The 20,636-nt window shown below is 41.2% G+C and overlaps 1 long non-coding RNA gene across 1 annotated transcript in view; it reads right to left on the bottom strand.

Annotated features, from left to right (window-relative positions):
- LOC140682462 (uncharacterized) overlaps positions 1–20,636 on the bottom strand; it is a 155,391-nt gene that overhangs the window by 61,783 nt on the left and 72,972 nt on the right. The gene's annotated exons all lie outside the window — the stretch shown is intronic.

Here is a 20,636-nt window from a genome sequence, read left to right as displayed (position 1 = left end):
CCATGTGCCCATGCAACACTTTTCTTGGGTGCTGCATGGAGGTAGCTGCCCCAAGGTATGACGACCCCTCAGTAACTCAGATGTATGACTAAAGTCACTCAAGCTCAAGATAAATGTAAGGAAATAGTATAGAAGTGAGTCAAGAATGGGAAGAAGTTGGGGAAGAGTCCATCATAACTTCTGGGATCAGCTGACAGGCTGAACCTCTCTTCTCCCCCTCAGGGAACCCCTGTTGGGTAAGAACTGTACTCTATGCACACTGAAGGATCACCTTGAGCTAACTTTTGTTAGGGATTAGATCTTGTTAGTATGCTTGTTATTCTATTGCTTTGAATATACTTTTGAAGTGAGATACCACCAGCAGCAGTCTTTAAACCTGTTGCAATTATATTAGTAAAGAGTGTTATTCCATCACCTGTTAATGGGAATCCTTCAAGCACGCTGGCAGTGGGTAAAGATGTGGCGACCTAGGAGAAGGTTTCTCAGGCATGTGACCTAAACAAGTCAGTCAAACCTCCCTTCACTGTAGTGAACTGCTCAGTGAAGGGCCCTCGTAACAAGACACTGACAGACTGGTTGGGCACAAGGGTCCTAGTTTTCCTGGGGAGCTAACTGACTTATCAAACACTAAGGGTTGGAGCAAATCTCCCCTTTTCATGTGACAATATTATAAACAAAATCATACTCAGCATATGGAAACTACCTCTGGGACTGTTTATTAGCACACATACAGTCACTGAGTTTAAAATAAGGGAACCAAATTTTCCCTCAATGCATACAGCATATAACGTTAAGTCAAATACTGCTTGGTCTCACTCACAAGCTACACACATCTACCAGCCCTCTCATACCCCATTACTACAAATTTTGGTGCTTGTGTCACTGACACATTGAGGTGTAGGAGTAGATAAGTCTTCAGAAAGGAACAATTAGCAGGATTTTAAAATTCAGGATACATTTGGCATCCATCTGTTTACACTTTCTCTTGCCTCTTTATGAGCAAGCCATGCTCCCCCGGTCTCATGCACAGTGAGCCTTGGACCTTCAGAAGGCCTTACAAAAACTCCTTATGACTGCATATTCATGAAGTAACTATCAAAAGAAAGAAAAGGAAAAGAATTTTCAAATATAAATTAATTGAAACAAAATTAGAGAGCATGGGGAAAGGAAGGGACTCCATGCAGGACCATCTATAATTTGAATATTTTTGTAGGTTTTGCTTCTGTCCCTGAGAGAATGAAGATAAGGTAAGTCCTTAAATTAATCCTCTCATGACCCTGATACTCTTTCCATATTGTGAATATTTCAACTAGTGTAAGGAAAGATGTTACCAATTCCTTCAAAACCTCTGCCCTCTCTAACACTAAGGGGTCATGAGCACAAACCCAGTGACTGAAACATTAGAGATAATATCCTGCTTGTACACCTGCTTCCCAAGATCCTTTTCTCACACTTCTCACATGTGCTAGTGGAGATTTCAGATACTGATTATTCACAGCTATACAACATGGCCAGTGACAGCTCATCTGGAAATAAGCATAATGAAACGTGCAATATTATACCAGAAAGCAAAGCTAACAAAACAAAAAAGCCCAACAAACAAAACATGTCTATGTAGAGAAAGAAACAAAAAGAGATAAAACTAAGTAAGTTGAGCTAGGTGATCAAGAGTTCCCTGCTCAAAGACTCATATCAAGATTTTTCATTTCAAGTAACAGTTCCAGGCTCATCTAATGCTGCAGGCCATAGCTCTTAGTCTTCTATATTTTCAAAAGACAAGGGATATTTTATCCTTTCCTGGTTTGGGCTGATGATTTTCTGTGTAATAACTTGCATGGTGTTGTTTTGGATTTGTGACCAAACCAACATTGATAACATGGGGATGTTTTTGTTACAGCTTCCATAGGCAGCATTTCTGTGGGTCATATCTGTAGGCATTTCAGCTGTAAAAAAAGGCATAACATTTACCTTGCTCTTCATACTACTATGAATTTTTTAGATATTTGATTATTAATCTTACTGTTGGCATTACCAACTTTGATTTAATTTTAATAAAGACACTTCCTCTTTTTTAGCTTAGCACTTGCCATCCCTATCAACATGAGTATGTACTCACTTTCAGCTGTCATGTAGACAAATGCATTAATTTAATCTTTAAATCGATGTCAGCTGGGAGAGCAGATTTATGAATGTAACTGAAGATCCCCAGCTCTTTTGTTGTGCAAAGCAGATTGTACAGCTGAGCTCTGCCTTCTCCAAGAAGAACCTCTCTGAATTCTTCTCCAATGCTGTATCAATACATTTGGAGATACTTTCCTATTTCCTTATTCCCTTTCCTGTAGGTATGAGCAGCAAAAGCACAAAGAAGGAAACACAGGGGAAGTCAATCAACTCTTGCTCAGATCAGCATTGACCACTGAAACTTCTGTAATAGAAATTTCCTCAAAAGAAAACATTTCCCCACCTGCTTATGTATCTGACAGGCAGAGTAAAGGAGAAATGGGCTAGGAGGCCTTCCAGCTTGCAAACAACCTAAATGGTGATATTGCAATATACTATCAATATTGTATAGCTAAACAGTCACACAGATGTGACTTAGCACCTCTGTGTAAAAATCTGCTATGAAATGAGAAATCTGATATGGAACAAAAAATCTGATATTATGTTTGCAACGTTTACAAATAAATGTTTATGTCGTTTGATATACCTACAACACAACCTGAAATTGTTTGCCATAATGACAGCTTTGTTGTCAGACTGAGGAGTCTTCTTCAAACGTGGCTCCGGGCACCTGTTTGGCTTAGACCTTTCAGCTGTTTACTTAGGTTGTGGATTTGTCCTTCACAGAGTATTCTTTTGTTATATATTTGTTTATTATCTGCCACAATGGTTCTTGGTGCAGGACTGGAGTTTCTGGATCTTATTTTGATGACAAAGAAAATGTTACCTTAGGCCAAAAATATCTGTCCTTAAGCTTTCAACTGAAATGATTGCTACACTTATATGGGGTCAATAGCTCTGAATAATTGATGAAATCACTGAAAGAGACAAGATGTGCAATGCTATTAAAGGATCACCTATGATGCAAGTTGTATAAAAGAAAAGATGCAGTCAATGCCATCTCCTTTGGAATCAGAAGCGGCCAAACTGACCCTATCTTCCATAGCAGCCAACAAATGTTTGATGAAGAACTTTCAAAAATGCCTTGTAACTACTTGTCCGTGAGGTGATGAATTGCTAGACAAAAAAAAAAAAAAAGTGTGAAGAATCTTCAGGTATGAATTCTTGATAACACTGGGAACAAGATGAAAAAGAAGAAATATAATACATGACCTAGCTTGAATGTTTGTGCCAGTATTCAATCTTTAACTTATAAGATAATTTATTAATCCGACAGAACCTTGATGTCATTATCTTGCTGAGCCCAAGACAGCATGTCAATGACCACAGTATGTCATTCAATAATAATTCTATTAAAATAGGAGTACATAACTTGAGTAAAAAAGACAAAAGATGTACAATCAAATACTCCATATGTATATTCCTTTCATCTTGTAAAAACTTTCTGTATTTTTTTCCAGTTTGTCATATCAATCTCAAACAATAAGAGCAGAGGAGTCAAGATTGATGATATGAAGAAGGAAAGAAGAAAGCACAAATGCCATCATCCTGTAACAAACCACGAAGATGGACAGACGTGTTTTGGATCACATCACTGTCAGAGATGTTAGTTGCACATTATTTTGCTTGCAAGGGATAAAATGAAAGCAACTGGTGAAAGAGCCTAATTCAGGATAAATTACAAGAGTTAAGTAAATAAAAGGGTCCATTAGTGAATCTGCTTACATTCTGTACTTCAGTCAGTCTGAGATGGGCTTAATGTTTTTATTTCCCATTTTACCCGTGCATTTATCTCCTGTCTTTTTACAATGTAACTTCATATCTCCACTTAGACTACATTAATAAGAGCATGCAAAGAAAGTCAAGCTTCATCTCTGTTAAATGTACATGAAATAGCTTTTTTAACCACATGTTTTTAATGACATTATTTAGCAAAGTTACTTTGTAGAATTCTTCTGGATGAACCAAAACTTCTAATCCCGTATTTAAATTCCTCATTGAAGAGGTGCACTTTACCACACTGAGAAGGGCTGACTTTCTTTAAACAAGAGGGAGTTGGGCTCTGTGTTTCTGAAATTGGTTGATCTAAAGTTAGAGTTTCTTAAGAGCTTGAGAAGAAAGAATTCAAAGCTTTCTTTGATCAAAGTCTCAAAGACTGACATTAGAAACAGCAAAGGAAACAATAAAATGAAGTAAACAAAACAATATTCCACAACTTCTGCCTGCCAATTAAACCTCCCAGTGCCAAAAATGGGGCAGAATATAGACTAGCTTATCAAATACATTTTTTTTTTAAATCAGAGATTTGAGTTATTGCTCTCTAGTTTATAAGATTTTTACATATCTAAGTGGTTCAACATAAAGGAAGCATAACTTTGATGTTCATAGGGCAACTCCTTGCAAGGAAGTAAGGAGGTGTGGATTTGCCACCATGAATTTGCATCCCATTGGTACAGTTTCATGGCCTAAATAAGCTCAAGGACATGTGGGGAGGGAGAGGACCTACTGCCACCCAAAGTCCTCATCCAGAACAGTAATTTAACCAGCACCAGTTAAACACCCATCTCCAGCACTGAGTTTAAACACAAGGTGGTAATTTAGAGTATAGACAGACAAGAAATAAACCTCTTAAGTTAGTTTCAATAGGAGGGAAATTGATATTTCTGTTGACATGAGAAACCTGAGCTCCCACTCCAAATTACCCACACCAATTTTCTGTAATCACTACTGACTACTTATTGTTTTCTTTTGTTTCAGCAAAGGAAGCTTTATATTTTTTAAACTTCAATTTGTAATGAGCAAACAAGGTAGAGAAAAATAATTTATTCAAAGTATTAAAAAATAGGTTTCAAGTTTTTCTCTGATTATATTATTATACTTATAGAAATTAACCTATTTTGTATTTCAAATGAAATTAAAACAAGAAATATTAATAATTAATTATAATACTATAAATCAAGCAATTTTAAACTATCATTTATTTACTCATCAAGCTTTTGTAAGTAGTTACAGTAGCTAATATTTTTTAATTGAAAGAATAGGGTAAAATACCTTTAACTAAGTTATAATTTTCCTCTTTATTTATAAAATACAACAAATCATTTACTGAATTAAGAAACTTTCTATTCATCCAAATGCCATCACCTACAGATTTTCTATATTGGCATATTCACTGCTGTTATCCAGAATTCTTTGAAGTTCAACTCTTACTGAATACTTTGAAACTTGCTCAGTGTGGAAAATCTATTAAGTCATATTAGAAATTATTTGGAATGCTGTTGTTGAATGTATAAATCTGTGTTTCAGTCTTCTTCCAAGATTAACTTGATACAAAGAGTAAACAGAAAGGTAATTGAGCCAGAAATGAAACATTTAATTCTCCTTTTCCTAAATCTACTACAGTGGGAATATTAGAATGGAAAGAATTATTTTATAGTTGCTTAAGGATACACAGAATATCTTTATCAGATAAAAAAGACCCCCAGCCATACAATGTAAAGATTTTAATTGGATGTCAACAATCAAATTAAAATATTTTATGGTTAGTGTGGGAATCCAGGGCTTCCCTCTGGCTGCCCTGGCAGGTCTGGGACCCTGGCAGGGGGTCAGGAACCCCCCTGTACAGAGCCCCGAGAGACACTGTCTGTGACCTCTGTCCATGGAGAGGAGTTTTCAATCTTACAGGATGAATTACAAGCTTTGAGTGTTTGATAAGAGTAATAATTGAGTGTGACACGGGTGCAAAAGTAAAATTTTAGGTTTCTAGATTAGGGGTTCAGAGGGGACAAGATGGAGGAATTGGGTGTGTCTTGTCCTTTGCCTCCTTCTTCATGCCCTCCATGTTTCACTGTAGTGTTGGCATTTTTCTATTGGTTTAGGCTGGGGACACACTGTTCAACATAGATGATAGATATTGGCACATTATTGTAAATATAGCACAGGTAGTTTCTGGTATATAATGTTTGTAACATCCCACTGAGGGCAGAGCCCCACACGCTGCCCTGCAGGACAGACCTGTGGCAGGGCAGCAGAACATGTTAGAGATAAGCAAGAATAAACAACCTTGAAACCAGCACAGACGAATTATGGCTTCTTCTTTGGCAATGGGGCAGAAAGACAGAGACTTTCTACAATCTCGGAATCACCAATACCCACAGATTCCGACAGGTTAGCACCACAATTCTTGATTTTAGAAAATGTGAGTACCAATGTCACTGAATTAAAACATAATTTTAAACCTATTGATTTAAAATTGACAGGACTTAAAATCAATCCTAAGTAGATCCTGTTGAATGAGACCCTGACTGCTATAAAATTATTTAATCTGATGAAGTTTCCTTTATTCTAATTTGAAAACCAATTGTGAAAAACCTTGTGAAATAAATTATTGTGTGAAGTATAATTATTATCATTAATATTATTTGTAAAATAACTGTGGGTCAGCAATGGGCTATCAATAGATAATTTTTCCTCTGAGAATCCCAAACTGAAATTTTGAGTTTAATTTTCTCAGCCTCAGTTGTATACATTATATAAGTCAAAAGAAATCTTCCATTTCTACATCGGAAAAGCACAATTTTTAGGTTTAGTTTTTGAGCAGAAATGCTTGTGTGCCTGAAATTTTTTCACACTTGTGTTCTCTACCTTTCCTTTGGTACATCTTATGTAGGCCTCTGACAAACACCCACAGAGGAGATCTTTAACAAGCAGCAGAAATATTATAGGAACTTGAGTCTGTCCCTTTCAAAATACATCTGGAACAATGTTTAAATGCCAAATTGAAAAATTTAAGTGTAAATCCCTTCTGAGCAGTAGGATATACTGAATCCAGAAGCAGCTGTCTATCCCCAGCAGCAGTGCAATATTTGGACCCATTTAATACAGAGATATCAGCAGTTTACTTAAAGTGCAGGATGAAGCTATTGTCCTGTCACTAATCACCCCACAATGAAGGCCCTTCTAAATAGATGAATCAGTAAAAGAAAGTCATTATTCAACTGAATCTGTCTTGCAGAGATCTGAAATATGCAGGAGAATAAATGTAAATTAGACTATGTACTCTCCCTATACACAAAAATTGGTATCCATACTTCTATGCTCAAATGTTACAGTACAGCACTATTTGGTTTCTTCACAGAGACAAAACCAGAAATTTCCATTACTGTACATGCTCAGCTTATTCTAATGTACAGCACATGAGGGAGGTGGAAACTTGTAGAGCACAGTATCAGTTCCTACAGTTTGTATCAGCACAAGGCTGTTCCTCACTGGAGGTGCTCCAAGGTGCTGCCCTGTGCATGCAAGGCCCTGATGGTGTATTCCATGGGGCTCTCCTCATGAGGTGGAAGCACCACTGCCCCCAAATTCCCCACCCCTCCCATGTCCCCAGAGTATCCAGTGTCCCCATTGGCAGTGCTGCTGGCCCGCAGACCACACCCAGCCAGGCAAGTCTGCAACAGCTCTGGGTAGAGACCATGCAGGCACAGTACTAAGTCCATCAATCAATTGCACTGAGACAATTCTACACACATTTGTAGGCAAAGCAGACCTCTAAATAGCCAGGATATAGGCCAAATACCATAAAAGAACCTCACAGGAAACAACTTCCCCCTAATACCTAATCTAAACCTACTGTCTTTTAGTTTGAACCCATTCCCCCTTGTCACCACATGCTCTTGGAAATAGTCTCCTTCATATTTCTTGCAGGCTCCCCTCAGGTACCAAAAGGCTGCAATCACCCTGAAGCCTTCTCTGCTTCAGGCTGAACAATCCCAACTGTCTCAGCCTTTCCTCATAGGAGAGGTGCTCCATCCCTCTCATCATCTTGGTGGCCTCCTCTGGACTTGCTCTAATGACTTTGACCTCATATTGATAAGGTGCTGTTTTTCCTGCTCACAGAGCAGCTGAGTTAGAGTCCAAGGACATTCCCACTTCCATAACAGAGCTACAGTATTTCAGCACAGGCACTAGGGGCTGCAATCAAGCATTACTAATGCGCTCAGTAGCTTAGGTATTTAGTTCAGTAAAGAATAAAAAAGGCATGGAAAGAACACGTAGGCAAAATGTAATGGATAGCCACAGGTGGGAGGAAAAAAATCAGCTTTGAATTCTCTCTAGAATAATTCCTTGCATAAGACTTTATATAAGCTGACAGCCTTTCATGTTCTCAGAACAGGATCCCAAAATTCACTAGCAAGGTCTGCACCCTCCAGTAAGAAGGGCCCCAAGACTGCACTCACCAACTACCACACTGTTTAATATAAGGGAAAACAGGGATAACCACTTTCAGGTGGGGTTGGAGCACCATCCAAAGTCCCAGTATTTGGGACTTCGATATCACTGACTGGGTCAGCTTACAGCCTTGCAAGCCTGCAGAGGCACATGACCCCCTGTCTGTGACTGTGTGGAAAAGAAATATACAGGCAGGGGCAGGAAGCAAAGCCGACCTTGATCAAAGCCTCTCTGGAGTCCAGTCTTTCAAAGAAAGCATAAGAAAAAAAATACAGCTCTCTGTGCCTCCTGGAACGGCTGCTCTACAACTGTACAGGTGCAGGCAAAATAGGCAGCACCGAGGCACCCTGCTAAGCTGAGGTATGTGAGCACACACTTGCCAACAGCCCCACAGAGAAGGCGCTTGGCTCAAACAGAGCTCTCCAAGATGAAAGGAAAAACTGTAAAGCCTGTCTAGCTTTTGCTACATGAGAGAATTTTTGCTCCAGAGGTCTTTTATATATTTCAAGCCAGCTAGTTGTTTTTATGAAGGAGACCTATGCTCAGCACCTCATTTCAAAGTGAGTCAGAGGCATGAGCAGCAGAAGGTAAAGGTTTGGTTTCACATGCTGGGCTAACACTCAACTCATTTGTTTCATTATTTGGAACCATATGCCCAATGGAAGAAATGTGGAAACAATAATACCAGCATTATTTTAGAGCAGTGCCCAAGGGACTTGTCCTCTGACATTCAACATTGCCAGAATTCCCGGTGCAAGGAGAACAGTTACATTCCCTAACTTTGCTTCCCTACTCAGTAAGTAAGTTCATGGAAGATAAAAACATCTTTTGTGTTTCAACTTCTACAGTAAATAAAGTTTTCTCTCAAGATCTTGATGAAAATATTGACAATATAACATGACTATATCCCTAAATACTCAAAACTCTCACCACAGAAAAGCAAATCCTGCTTTTGATAAAGTGCAAAGGTGTTTCAATCTAACCTCATGTTTCAGGGAGCTTGAGTTTCTAGGCGTTTCAGACTGGAAAATTTGATTATCATAAATCCGAATATCTTAAAAGCACATATTTTAGATAAAGAGGAGGAAATCAACAATATTCTGACTGGGTAGGCATAGTAACATTTTGCATGCAAGCAACATGCAAAAGTTTACAGGAGGAAATAAGCAGCGTACAAGACAAATCCAGACTTTTGAATATTTTTGTAGAGTGTTCTGAAAAAGTGAGGCTCTTTTTTTGCATAAAGAACCTCTATTATGATTTGGCATGGCATCTCTGAATTGAAGCCAACAACAGACAGGAAGGAAAACCAAAATTTGCTGTGGAAGGAACCTGCTGGGCAACCCCATTTAGGAGGGCAGAGAGGTGGTACATCTGCACATAAGCTGAATCCCCTGGTATGAAACAGAGGGAACAAAGACAGGTAGCCTTTAGAAATGTTCTAAGTTATCCTTAAAAGTCAGAAGGTTCACTTACCATTTCATAAATCCAGTAGAGATTATTATTCACTCTTTCATAAAAGAGAGTATAGCAGACTTCTGGAAAGCTACCTCAGCTTAATCGAAATCAGTTTCTGGATGTGCTTTAACACTTTCATAAGCTAATATTTCATATTTCTGAACCTGCAAAGATTACCAGCTGAGAAGTCCTCTTGATCCAGATGGTATGGGGAAGGCTTACTATTTAACAAAGAAGACACCAAAGAGGATGGAAATGAAGGATAATTACATTTGGTTGCCCTGCTTTGTTTCATCTGGGGTTTTGTTTGGTTTTTGTTTGTTCGTGGGGTTTTCTGAGGTTTTTTTGGTGGTTTGTTTTTGGGGTTTTTTGTTTGTTTGTTTTAGTGTTTGTGTTTGTTTTGGTTTGTTTTGTCTTGTTTTGTGTTTCAATTCCTTTATTAATCAGGTAAAATTGGAATAATACCACACACCACTGAGAGGATATGAAAAAATACATGTGACCCTCTGTGTACTTTTGTGCTATTCATGTGTTTAGTTGTTCATGCTGCAACAAGCAGGTTCAATATCTTACAATCATATGGAGGAGAATAAGAAAAAATTCTTCTGAAGCAGATCAAGTCTATGCTGAAAGGGACTTCAGAAGTTTTTAGAAGACAGTATAGATCATACAGTTAATTCAGAATTAAGATCATGATGTAAGCTGACCAATGACTGCACTATTTTTATTTTTCTGCACGAATCAGATTACTTGCCCATGTTTTGGCCTAGAAATTAGAATCATTAAAGTTCAGTGATTTGTTTGTAAACAGATTTAACACACAGCCAAGAAAACAAAACTTAAAAGTAGATGTTCCTCAACAGTCAGTTTCTAAATGAGGGAGGTTCACCTACAGACATTTTTACATCAATAAAAAAAGCCCTAAGAGTAATTTCTCTCCCTTTCTGAGAGCACAGCACATTATCTCTGGCTGGTACACCCTGTTGATTTTTAACCACCTCAGTTCTGCCTCAGCAGCTTCCTGCCTTTACCCATCCAGAGCAATCAGAGTGCAGGGAGCCTCCAAGGCACACCAGGACCATGAAGGCACAAAACCTGATTCTCACCTGTTTGAACTTGATCCCCTTTTCCCCTGCTGGGAACAAACCTAAACAAGGTCATGCCCGAAGTCATCTGAAACTGAATTGCTGCAAGGCAAGCTCTGCTGATGGGAAGTGGCTTTCAGCAGCTTTTCAGGCCCAAAAGGACCAGCAGACTACAGAGCCTGACCTGCTTGACAAAGGCAGCTGCAGAGAATAGCTGCTGGGAAAAGGCACCTCTTTCTTACCTGGAGCGAGGCCAGGGCAAGTCTAAGATCAATGTCTCCAGCCCCTGACTGAGAAGAATGAGGTTGTTCAAAATCAACATCATTCCGTGATGGCCTCCATTTTAATCTGTGTACAAAACAGGGAAAATATTCATTTATCTTAGAGAAGGTAGTATAGGCAATAGAAAAAAACAGTGTCCTCTGTCAGTAAACAAGCCAGTGCACAGAGAGCAACCAGATAATCTGACACTAGACCTGGCAGGTAGCTTTCCTCTTAATAAAATAAGCCAGTTCAGTTTTCCCTTGAAATTCATTTTATTAGACTCTATATCCCCAAGGCAACCAAGCCTCTAAATCCTTGAAATTTCCTCCTCTCCTGCCTTCAACAGCTCTGTCCAGGGAGAAGATGCTTAGTACTTGCCTGACAGTTTCTTCTCTTCCCTTTTCTCTCTTTTCCCCTGGCTCCTCAGGCTAGCCAGCTCTCCAAGGTTTAAGGCCTTGGGTTCATGGCACACCTTTCAAACTTTTTTTCTCCCAAGTCAAAGCTTAAATCACAGAACAGATATTAGGCAACAAGGAAGTAGATGAGCTATTAAAGGCTGTGACTTAGAGTGTCTAGACTGCAACTACCTCTGTGCACTTCCCCTTACAACATTCTTTGGAAGTTCCACATTCCCTCCCTACAAGCTGGTAAGTGCTTGTAGGAGGACAGGACAGTAGCACTGTGACAAAATTCATTACTCTCTGCACACGCTACCTACATGACAAGCCAAGGTCAGGAGAGAGGGGGAGCATCCCCCATGATCCAGATGCCACTCCACACAGAGGAGAAGCAATGGACACAGCCTAGAAGAGTCAGGCAGAGCTTTGGAGTGTGATCCAGCTGATGAGCTGTGGATCTGCAATGAGAGCTGCCCACTCTCAGAAAGAAAAAAACATAGGAACGGGTTATATTTAGTCACAGGACATAACAGAAAGAAGAGAACAAGTAAGAGCATCAGAATGTTTCAAAGATGAAGAGCAAATCCCAATTGTGAGGTCAACCAAGCCTGTGAAGGAAGGATTGAGGCACAAATTTGGAGACAGAACTGAAGAGTTTGCAAACTTCCCAGTTCCAGTTCTCTATCTATGAGGGAACTCCTGCAGCTCTGCAAGGAGCATCAGATCTGCACACATCCCATGGGTTTCACTGCCAAACAATACAACACACATACAAGTCTTACCTAAACACTAATAAGTGTAGCACATTTTCACTGAAAAGTGCTACTGCTAACCCAAGGCAGAGTCCAGCTCCTACTTAGCTATTTCCTAATGTTTTTGAGACCTGGGCCATGCAGTTCTTGTCGCCATTGGACACAAAGAAAGTACACAGACACTTAGTAAATTCAAAGGAGAAAGACGAGAAAGTTTTATTCGAACATCTGGTATTTATAGAATTCTAGAGGTGACCATGGATTGGAGGATAGAATTACCACCTCTCCAACCACACTGGTCAAACCAATAGTCCAACAATTCTCTCCTCCCACAAAGAAGAATGCAAAACAATCATCATTTACATGAACAGCATGTGAGAAGTCCAGTAGAAATATGTAAACAGATCAGAAGGCTGAAGAAGTTTTATGAGAACTTTAAAACTTTCAAAAGAACTATAAAAGAAAACTTAACACTTTTAAAAATCAGGGAAACAGTTTCTTCTACATCTAATACAAAAAAAAAAAAAGAGCTCTATCCACTGACAGAGTGCAGCAATCCAGCAAAGACAAGTGGTGCCTGAAAACTACAGTGCCCTCTTCACAGACAATTTGAGGAACAGTGCACTACTGCAGCAGTAATTCCCTCTCTTGCTAGACCCAGACCTTTTCTCTTTTGGGATTAAACTGTGGAGTAGTCTTACAACCTTTTGAGAATCTCTGGAGAGAAGGGCTTTGCAAGAGAAGAGTCTTTGCTTACACAAATCCGCTAGTTGCACATGGCAAGAGGAAGCAAAATAACTCACAGCTAGACTGACAGAGAAGAGATGCAGCATGGTAAGGACTGAGATAAATAAGCAGGGCAGTCCCTGAATCTTGCAACTAGCATCAATCAGGTGACTTTGATCCCATTTCATTTGGGGTTGCATCAATAGCTGCTTAGCCCTGAAGTACAAACTGTCCTATCAAGCAGAGATTATGTCCTCTTTTCTCATGTATGTCTTTGACAGTGTGAGAGTGATGGCCTCCATTTCATTCTGCATACCAAACAGGGAAAATATTCATTTATCTTAGCGAAAGTAGTGTAGGCAATAGAAAAATCCAGTGTCCTCTGTCAGTAAACAAGCCAGTGCACAGAGACAAAACAGATAATCTGACACTAGACCTGGCAGGTAGCTTTACTGGCCATGGGGACACGTGGCTGGATTGGGCTGGGTTTGTGGAGGAGAGGAGGGGAAGGCATTCACCATGCCTGGTAAGCTTTGCTGCAAGGAGTGGAGAGCTGCACATGGGGCCATGGTGAGCCATGGGTGAGGAACATAGAGGTCCATGACCACACTGAATGTAGCCAAATTATGTGCAAGAAATATGATAACCATGGAAGGGAGCTCTTAATTTATTCCATTAGACATGATGGGGGTTTCTGCAGCCCTCAGTGAGAGAAGTAGTTTGCAAAGGAAAAGTGAAAAAGCATTTAACGGTCTGAAACGACAAAGAATAAAATTAATGCTTACTTGAGGAGGAGAATATTCCCATGCCCCTTGCCTCCCATTTGCATCACTCACTGCAGTGAACTGAGGTGAATACTACAGACTGATGCATTTGTCTAACACTTGGTTTCATACTCACTGTCATCACAATGGAGGGAAAAAAACATAAAATAAATAAACCCCAAGAACTCTCTTTTAGAAAGTTCAGAGTGGAACATTTTCAAGTGTGGGCATTTGCTACAGCACCCTGTAAGCTCTTTTTTCCTTTGTCCCTCTCATTTAAGCCCTCATCTGCACAGTGACTCTCCTGCTATTACAGGCTCACTGAGAAATTGGCTAATACAGAAACTAACTTGTAGAAAAATATTACTTCTTAGTCTCTGTCTGAGGGTACAGCTGCAAGAGCACTAAGATCCATTTAATTGCAAGGTGGGGATCAAGTGCTGTGATCAGTTTTAAGAAGTTCTAAAACTCTTTGTGGAACAGGATGTGGCCCAAAATTGTCAGATCAAAGTCACCAGTGTGAAGCAAGACAATGTATTGCATCAGTAGCGTGGTTAGAAAGTGTGACAGTTCTTCATCTTCAGAGATGAAGTTGAAAAGCACCTATTCCAGAGGCTACTGTAATTCTTTTTGAAGAAAGGAAAAAAATGCCTTCTCCGGAAGAAAAAAATACATCTATTTCTCTTGCAAAATCCCTTGAATTATCTCTTCTTATCATCTTCTCTGTGTTTTGGGTGGGGGAGGGGTTTTTGGGTGATAGTTGGTTGATTGGGGGCTGGTTGGTTTTTGGGTTGGTTGGTTTCTTTTAGTTTGTTTTTTTAAATTTTGTTTTATGTTTTCTTGGCTTATTATTTTGCTTCAGGTGTTTTGTTGTTTTGGTGGGATTTTTTTTTTATTTGGTTGGCTGGTTTGGGGGTGGTTTTTTATTTGTCTTTTGGGGGTATTTTTTCCTGGATGTCATAGGGATTAAAATCACAATTATATGTTAAAATTTGACATGTTTTTTTAAGTTCTGTGGTAGGACCTCATGAAGCTTTGGTTATTAAAGATGCTTACAAGGATAAATACTGTTTTTAAAAAATGCATGTATTAGAAATCAGCTATTTAAGAGGGAAAAAAGTCAACCAAACAAAAAACAGAAGAAAAATCCCACTATTCCACTTTAGAAAGTTCAAGAAGGTGATATTTTCAAAAAAAAGAATTTCACATTATTCGTATGTCCTTTAATTTTTATCTTTTTAAAATCCACTATCTTTAATTTTAATCCAATTTCATTTTATGGTAAACAAAAGGCAAAAATTCCTATGAATTTTCCAAAACCTCGCATCTCAACAGCTGAAAGACTATGGATGGTGCCTCCACTGTGCAGAAAATCCATCAGGAAAGAGATAGTCGATGCAGCAGGTCTGACAGCACAAGTGACCCAGACAGCTGAGTGTGAATGCAGTTTCCTTTGGCACATGAAAACATATGCTGAGGACTTGGAACAATTATTGGATGGAGGGAAGAGAAGTTAGCAAGTAAAAGATCAAAAGTTGAATCCAGGCTTACTGGTTCTGCCTATTGCTCTGCTCTCCAGAAGTTGGTGCTTTATTGTGATTCTCTGTCACACAGCCTGCCTTTGAACAGATATGATGGCAGAAGTATTTAATGGTAGCAATAAGAAAACGTCTGTATACTTGTAAATAGTGTTATGTTTGAAGCATACAGATATCACTGATGTGTGTTCTTGTACCTGTAACCGCCCCTTTCCAATAACAATCTTAGCTCTTCAACATGTTCCTTGTGATGACTGTCACGGAGCAAAGGAATCCAAACATATACAGACTGGCCAAGGGTTTGGTATTTTCCAAAGTGTAAGGTACCACTGAGAAAACTGTTACCCACCGAGAAACATAAATATCTGAACTTTGTCAGTGTTCTGAGAAAAGCTCATGTTTACCCAGAAACAACAGATTGGTTCGGATCCATTTCCAGTGCTTTAGGCACTGACTATCCATGGTTCAGCTAAAGTAATTTATTTTTCGCAAAACCATCTTTATTCTTCTCCTGAAGACTAACAGCATAAGACTTGGTTCCCATCCTTGATTCTGCAGATATGGCACACACAAAAAGAAGCACTAAACAAAACCTGAATTCTCTGATTTGTGCGACAGTCGAGGCAGTGGAAAATAAATAACAAAAAAAAAAAAAATCCAACAAAACAAGGAAGAAAAAGGATACTCATATCAGAGAGTCATAGAATGGCCTGTGTTGGAAGGGACCTTATCTAGTCCAACTGCCCCTACTTTGGGGGCAGGGACATCTTTCCCTAGATGAGATCACTCAAAGCCCCATCCAACCTGGCCTTGTACCTTTCCAGGGGTGGGGCATCCACAGCTTCTGTGGGCAACCTGCTCCAATGCCTCACCACACCCTGAGTAAAGAATTTCTAATAGCTAGTCTAAGACTACCCTTGTTCCATTTGAAGCTATTGCCCCTTGTCCCACAACTACATGTCCTCTCCAGCTCTCTATAAGCCCCCTTTGGTCCTAGAAGGCTGCTAGAAGGTATCGCCCATATGGACTGAGAATATTCCACAAAGTCCCAAATGTATTTGACTCCTGTTTCAGCATGTGCAATATTGTTTACCTTCACGGAACCAAGCTATAGTCACCTCTGTGTTTTTCTGCAGCAACAGCATTGCACAGGGCTTAGTTGACTTCCCACACTTGATTTCTCCAAGAAAAAAGATCACAGGACTGGGATTATAAAGATAAGGATATGAGTACTCCTTTTGTAGATCTTGGGGGTGTGCATAGCTAAACCAAAGAAACTCATTGAGCTAAACCAAAACAAGATAACACTGAATTAAAGAAAGAGCAAAGATCTTTAGCCCTTTCAAACAAAATAATTCCCAGTGTCATTTAACATATCTGAATACTTCCAGTTGAGCAACTAAAGAAAGATTTTGATTAATTTGAATTTTGGCTATTATTTAAGAGCACATAATACATCAAGGAAATATGGCAGAACGAGGGAAAACCTGGCATGAAAAAGCTGGCAATGTAGTAGTGGAAACAGATGGTGTACAAGCAAAAACTCTATTATGATTAAGAGAAAGTATTGTTAATAGGGCTACATTTCTAAAGAAAGAGTTCTGCCAAAACCAGCACAAAACAGAGTACTTATTAAAAATGTGATCGAAGTCATCAATTTAGATTAGAAATCATCTCTCATTGAGTTGTGAGCACTGCGAATGTGTTTGCTTCTACCCCATTACAATATGAATTGAAATACTAAACACAAACTACTATTTCAGGTGCTTAAGAAATCAGAATGAAAACTACAGAGCAAAAGTGATGAAAAGCAAGGGAAGGAAATAATGGAAACATCACAGCTGGATGTCACTTGCTGGTAATTCTTCAACCAGTACTCCAAGTGTTAAGAAACAATGTAAAATCAAAATATATTAGGGTCCCGTATATTCCACCTAACTTCACTTACTGTGTCCTGCATAAGACACATATACAAATTGCTTCTATAGATAAAAGAAACAGATGTTTACCCTCTGAGGTAGACAAAGTCCCTCCTAAAACCAGCTGACTGAGATACAGCCATGTTTAAGCTGAGGTTCTCAAGTCCCCTCCAAAAGTCACTGAATGCCCTGATTTAGTCTTCAGAAGTGATTAAGTGACCTGATGGCACAAATTCAACTTCAAGGGACTGCTGAACACCCACTAAAGATACTCATTTCCAGGCATGCACAGGAACTTAGTTATTCCTGAAGATCTTGGCCTCTCTTTTTAAAAGCTGACTACAGGATGAGAAAATTCAATAGTACAAACCCTTCGCCCTGATATGTAAACTCTTGATACTAGGCAAAACTCTGCTCACTGTGTTGCCTTCAGGGGAGGCAACGGCGACCTGGTTCGCAAGGAGCAGCACGGCAGCCTGGCCTAGTCCAGGCTACTCGGGCTAACGACACACGCAAACACTAATGTGGTGGACGGTTGAAAGCGTTTATTATCTTATCTCATGGGTTTAAATAGTCTTGGGGGACTTTGCTACGTCGGGGGGGGGTTGGTAGGGTCTCTAGGGTTAGTCAGGAGTGGAAAACTACTGGGTTAGGTGTGGTTACATGTTCTGGGGGTGGTAGATAATGTGCTGCAGGGTGAAGGGGGAAGGGTCTTTCTTTCCGTCACATCCCGGGATCTTCCGTTCGCCTGTCCCTATCTACTACATCTCCCCCCTCCTTATCATAAATAAAATGAGGTAGTTGTAGATATAGGCATTGGAGTGAGGTATAAACTTGTAACTTGGTAAGGAAAAGGTGGTTTGGTAAACCTGAGTAATTTTCGCAAGGCGAGTTTCGAAGGTTTTTGCGACTGACTGTGTTCGCAGTTTTTGGTTTACAGCATTTGTTGCTGGCCTACGAACAGAATGTTCACCCGTTTTAGACGAGCCTGAACAAATGAGACTAGTTTGTTCAGCAGGCATGGTCCTATAGTAACAGCTAAAAGCAGTATTGCCAGTGGACTTATTAGGGCGGAAATTAAAGTGGTGAGCCAAGGTGATTGATTGAACCAGGATTTAAACTAGCTCTGTTGGGTTTCCCTGTCTTTCTTTTTCTGAGCCAGTCTATCTTGGAGTTCTGACATGGAGTCTTTAACAACTCTCGTATGATCTGCATAAAAGCAGCACTCCTCTTTCAAGGCTGCACACAGTCCTCCTTGTTGCACAAACAAGAGATCCAGTCTTTGCCTATTTTGTAAAACTACTTCTGAAAGCGAAGAGACTGATTTCTCTAGATAGGAGATAGATTTTTCGATTCTCTGCAGGTCTTTGTCGATGGTCATTTGCAGCTGAGAGAGTCCGTGCTGTTGGGTTGCAATGGCTGAGACACCTGTGGCTGTGCCAGCTGCTCCCAGGCCGAGCAGCATTGCGATAGTTATACCTGTGATTATTTCTCTTTTGTGGAGTCTGTCAGGTTCTTCGAGAAGGTGGTATATCTCTTTGTCTGAGTGGTACAGAACTTTAGGAACAATCAGAACTTGGACACAGAAGTCGATAGAGTCATTAAATTTGGCAAGGAACACACAAGGACTCACTCCGGATCGCTGGCAAACTCACATTCCAGATGCGGATGGGACTACTCGCTTATTGGTTTTTCTGTTGGGCTTGACAACTTTAGTGCAGAAGTTGACTTTCTGCTTTGCTAAAGTTGCATTGCTAAAACATCTGCCCTGTCCTGTGATTTGACTCAGGGTGATTCCTCTGCGGGGAGTGTCCTGTCTGTACTGGTGGGGGGCACTGGCTGTGGAGTAACTGAAGGGGGTGTCTAAAGCAATGCTTTCGTAGAAAGGGGGTTTAACATCATAGCAAAGCTAACAGGAGTTAGTCAGGTTCGGTTTGGTTTCGTTTAGGGTTAGAAAGGTAGCTTCTAGTATATGAAAGATTGGGTTTGCATTTGACTCAGCCGTGCGGCTTATCTGGAGGGCATTTGCAAGGCCGGTCGGGGTATGAAGCTGGCTGCCTCCTGTGGGGGTATGGGGTATAAGGGCTCCCCGCCCCACTGGGGGTTGGCATAGATGGGCCGCCTTGTATTCGCAGTGGGAGGAGGCTGAGTGCAGCCCACACGCCTCCTCCCTTTCCCATTTCCCTGGGGCCGGGACCTGCATTCCTTAGCGAGATGCCCTTTCCTCCCACAGCCCTAACATCTACAATGTCCCCACCCCAGGTAGTCACAGTACCTTTTGTTGGTTCCCTATTGGGCCGGTGAGCCTCACTGGGAAGGCTTGTATGGTAGCCGCTGGGGACCATTCAGCACAGGCTATTTTTATTTCTCCCCAGTTGGTAAACTGGGCTGGTCCGTATTGTGGTTGCTTTTCGGTGCGGCTTAAAGCTTTACTTGGTTTTGTCTTAAATCGCGTTGGCTCTGTTTCCTCCATCTCAGAGTTCCAGCCGGCTTCCGTCAGCTCTTCCGAGCTGGCGGAGCTGCTGCAGGACTCCGAGTTGGAAGTCGGATGCTAGCGCATTTCCGGGGCTCGGTGCCTTTTTGTCCAGCTCCGAGCTCGCTCCTCCCCACGGGGGTGGCACCGCTCCCGCCCCCCAGGCTTGCCCTGCCTCCTGCAGGGGGAGGTCTCTCCCTTAAATGGTAGCGGCGTCAGGCACGGCTGCCGATTGGCTCTGTGCCCTCTGCTGCTCTCCTCCTCTTTCTCCCGCATACGCGCATTCCTAAAACCGTGCGCCTCCAGGCTTTTCGCGCCAAGACCGCCCGCGCCCCGCCCCTCTCCTTGGCTGCTAGTGCCATTTTCAACGGAGTAGGGTGGCGGCGTGGTTAGGATCTCCTCCCAGGCTGCGGTTTCTGCCTCTCTGGCTTCCCTCACCAGCCCCTGCCGGAAGCATTCTCCGTGCTGCTGCACCTTCGGCAATGGGTCACTGACCGGCGGCGGCGAGACGGATGGGGAAGCCGCGGATTTCTGGGAGGCTTCTGCGGTGGGGATTGGGCTCTGGCCCGGGGAGGGGGGTGACGCGCCAGGCCCCCCCGGCTCCCCGCTCCCGGGCGGATCGCCCTCAGGGGCAGTTTGCATTCCCGCTCCTACCCCTAGCTTGGGTGTAACCAATAAACACGTACGCGCCGCGCTCCATGTCTCCTGCTCTTCTATTGCTCTGCGCAGGGCTTTCTCTACTTTTCCCTATGCCTTAAGGCTTTTGCCACTGCCTGAGGATTTTGTGTCCTCGGCTAGCGTGGCTGTGCATTTTCCCCATATTTCTGGATGCAGAACATTCACGGGGAGTTCAATTGCCCCAAGCTCAAGTAGCCTTGCTATAGCAAGATAAATGTCTTTGAGCTTA

The sequence above is a fragment of the Taeniopygia guttata genome, chromosome 1 (assembly GCF_048771995.1).
Source record: "Taeniopygia guttata chromosome 1, bTaeGut7.mat, whole genome shotgun sequence".
Taxonomy (NCBI): Eukaryota; Metazoa; Chordata; class Aves; order Passeriformes; family Estrildidae; genus Taeniopygia; species Taeniopygia guttata.
The sequence above is the reverse complement of the archived record's forward strand: the minus strand, read 5'-3'. Positions and strand labels throughout refer to the sequence as shown.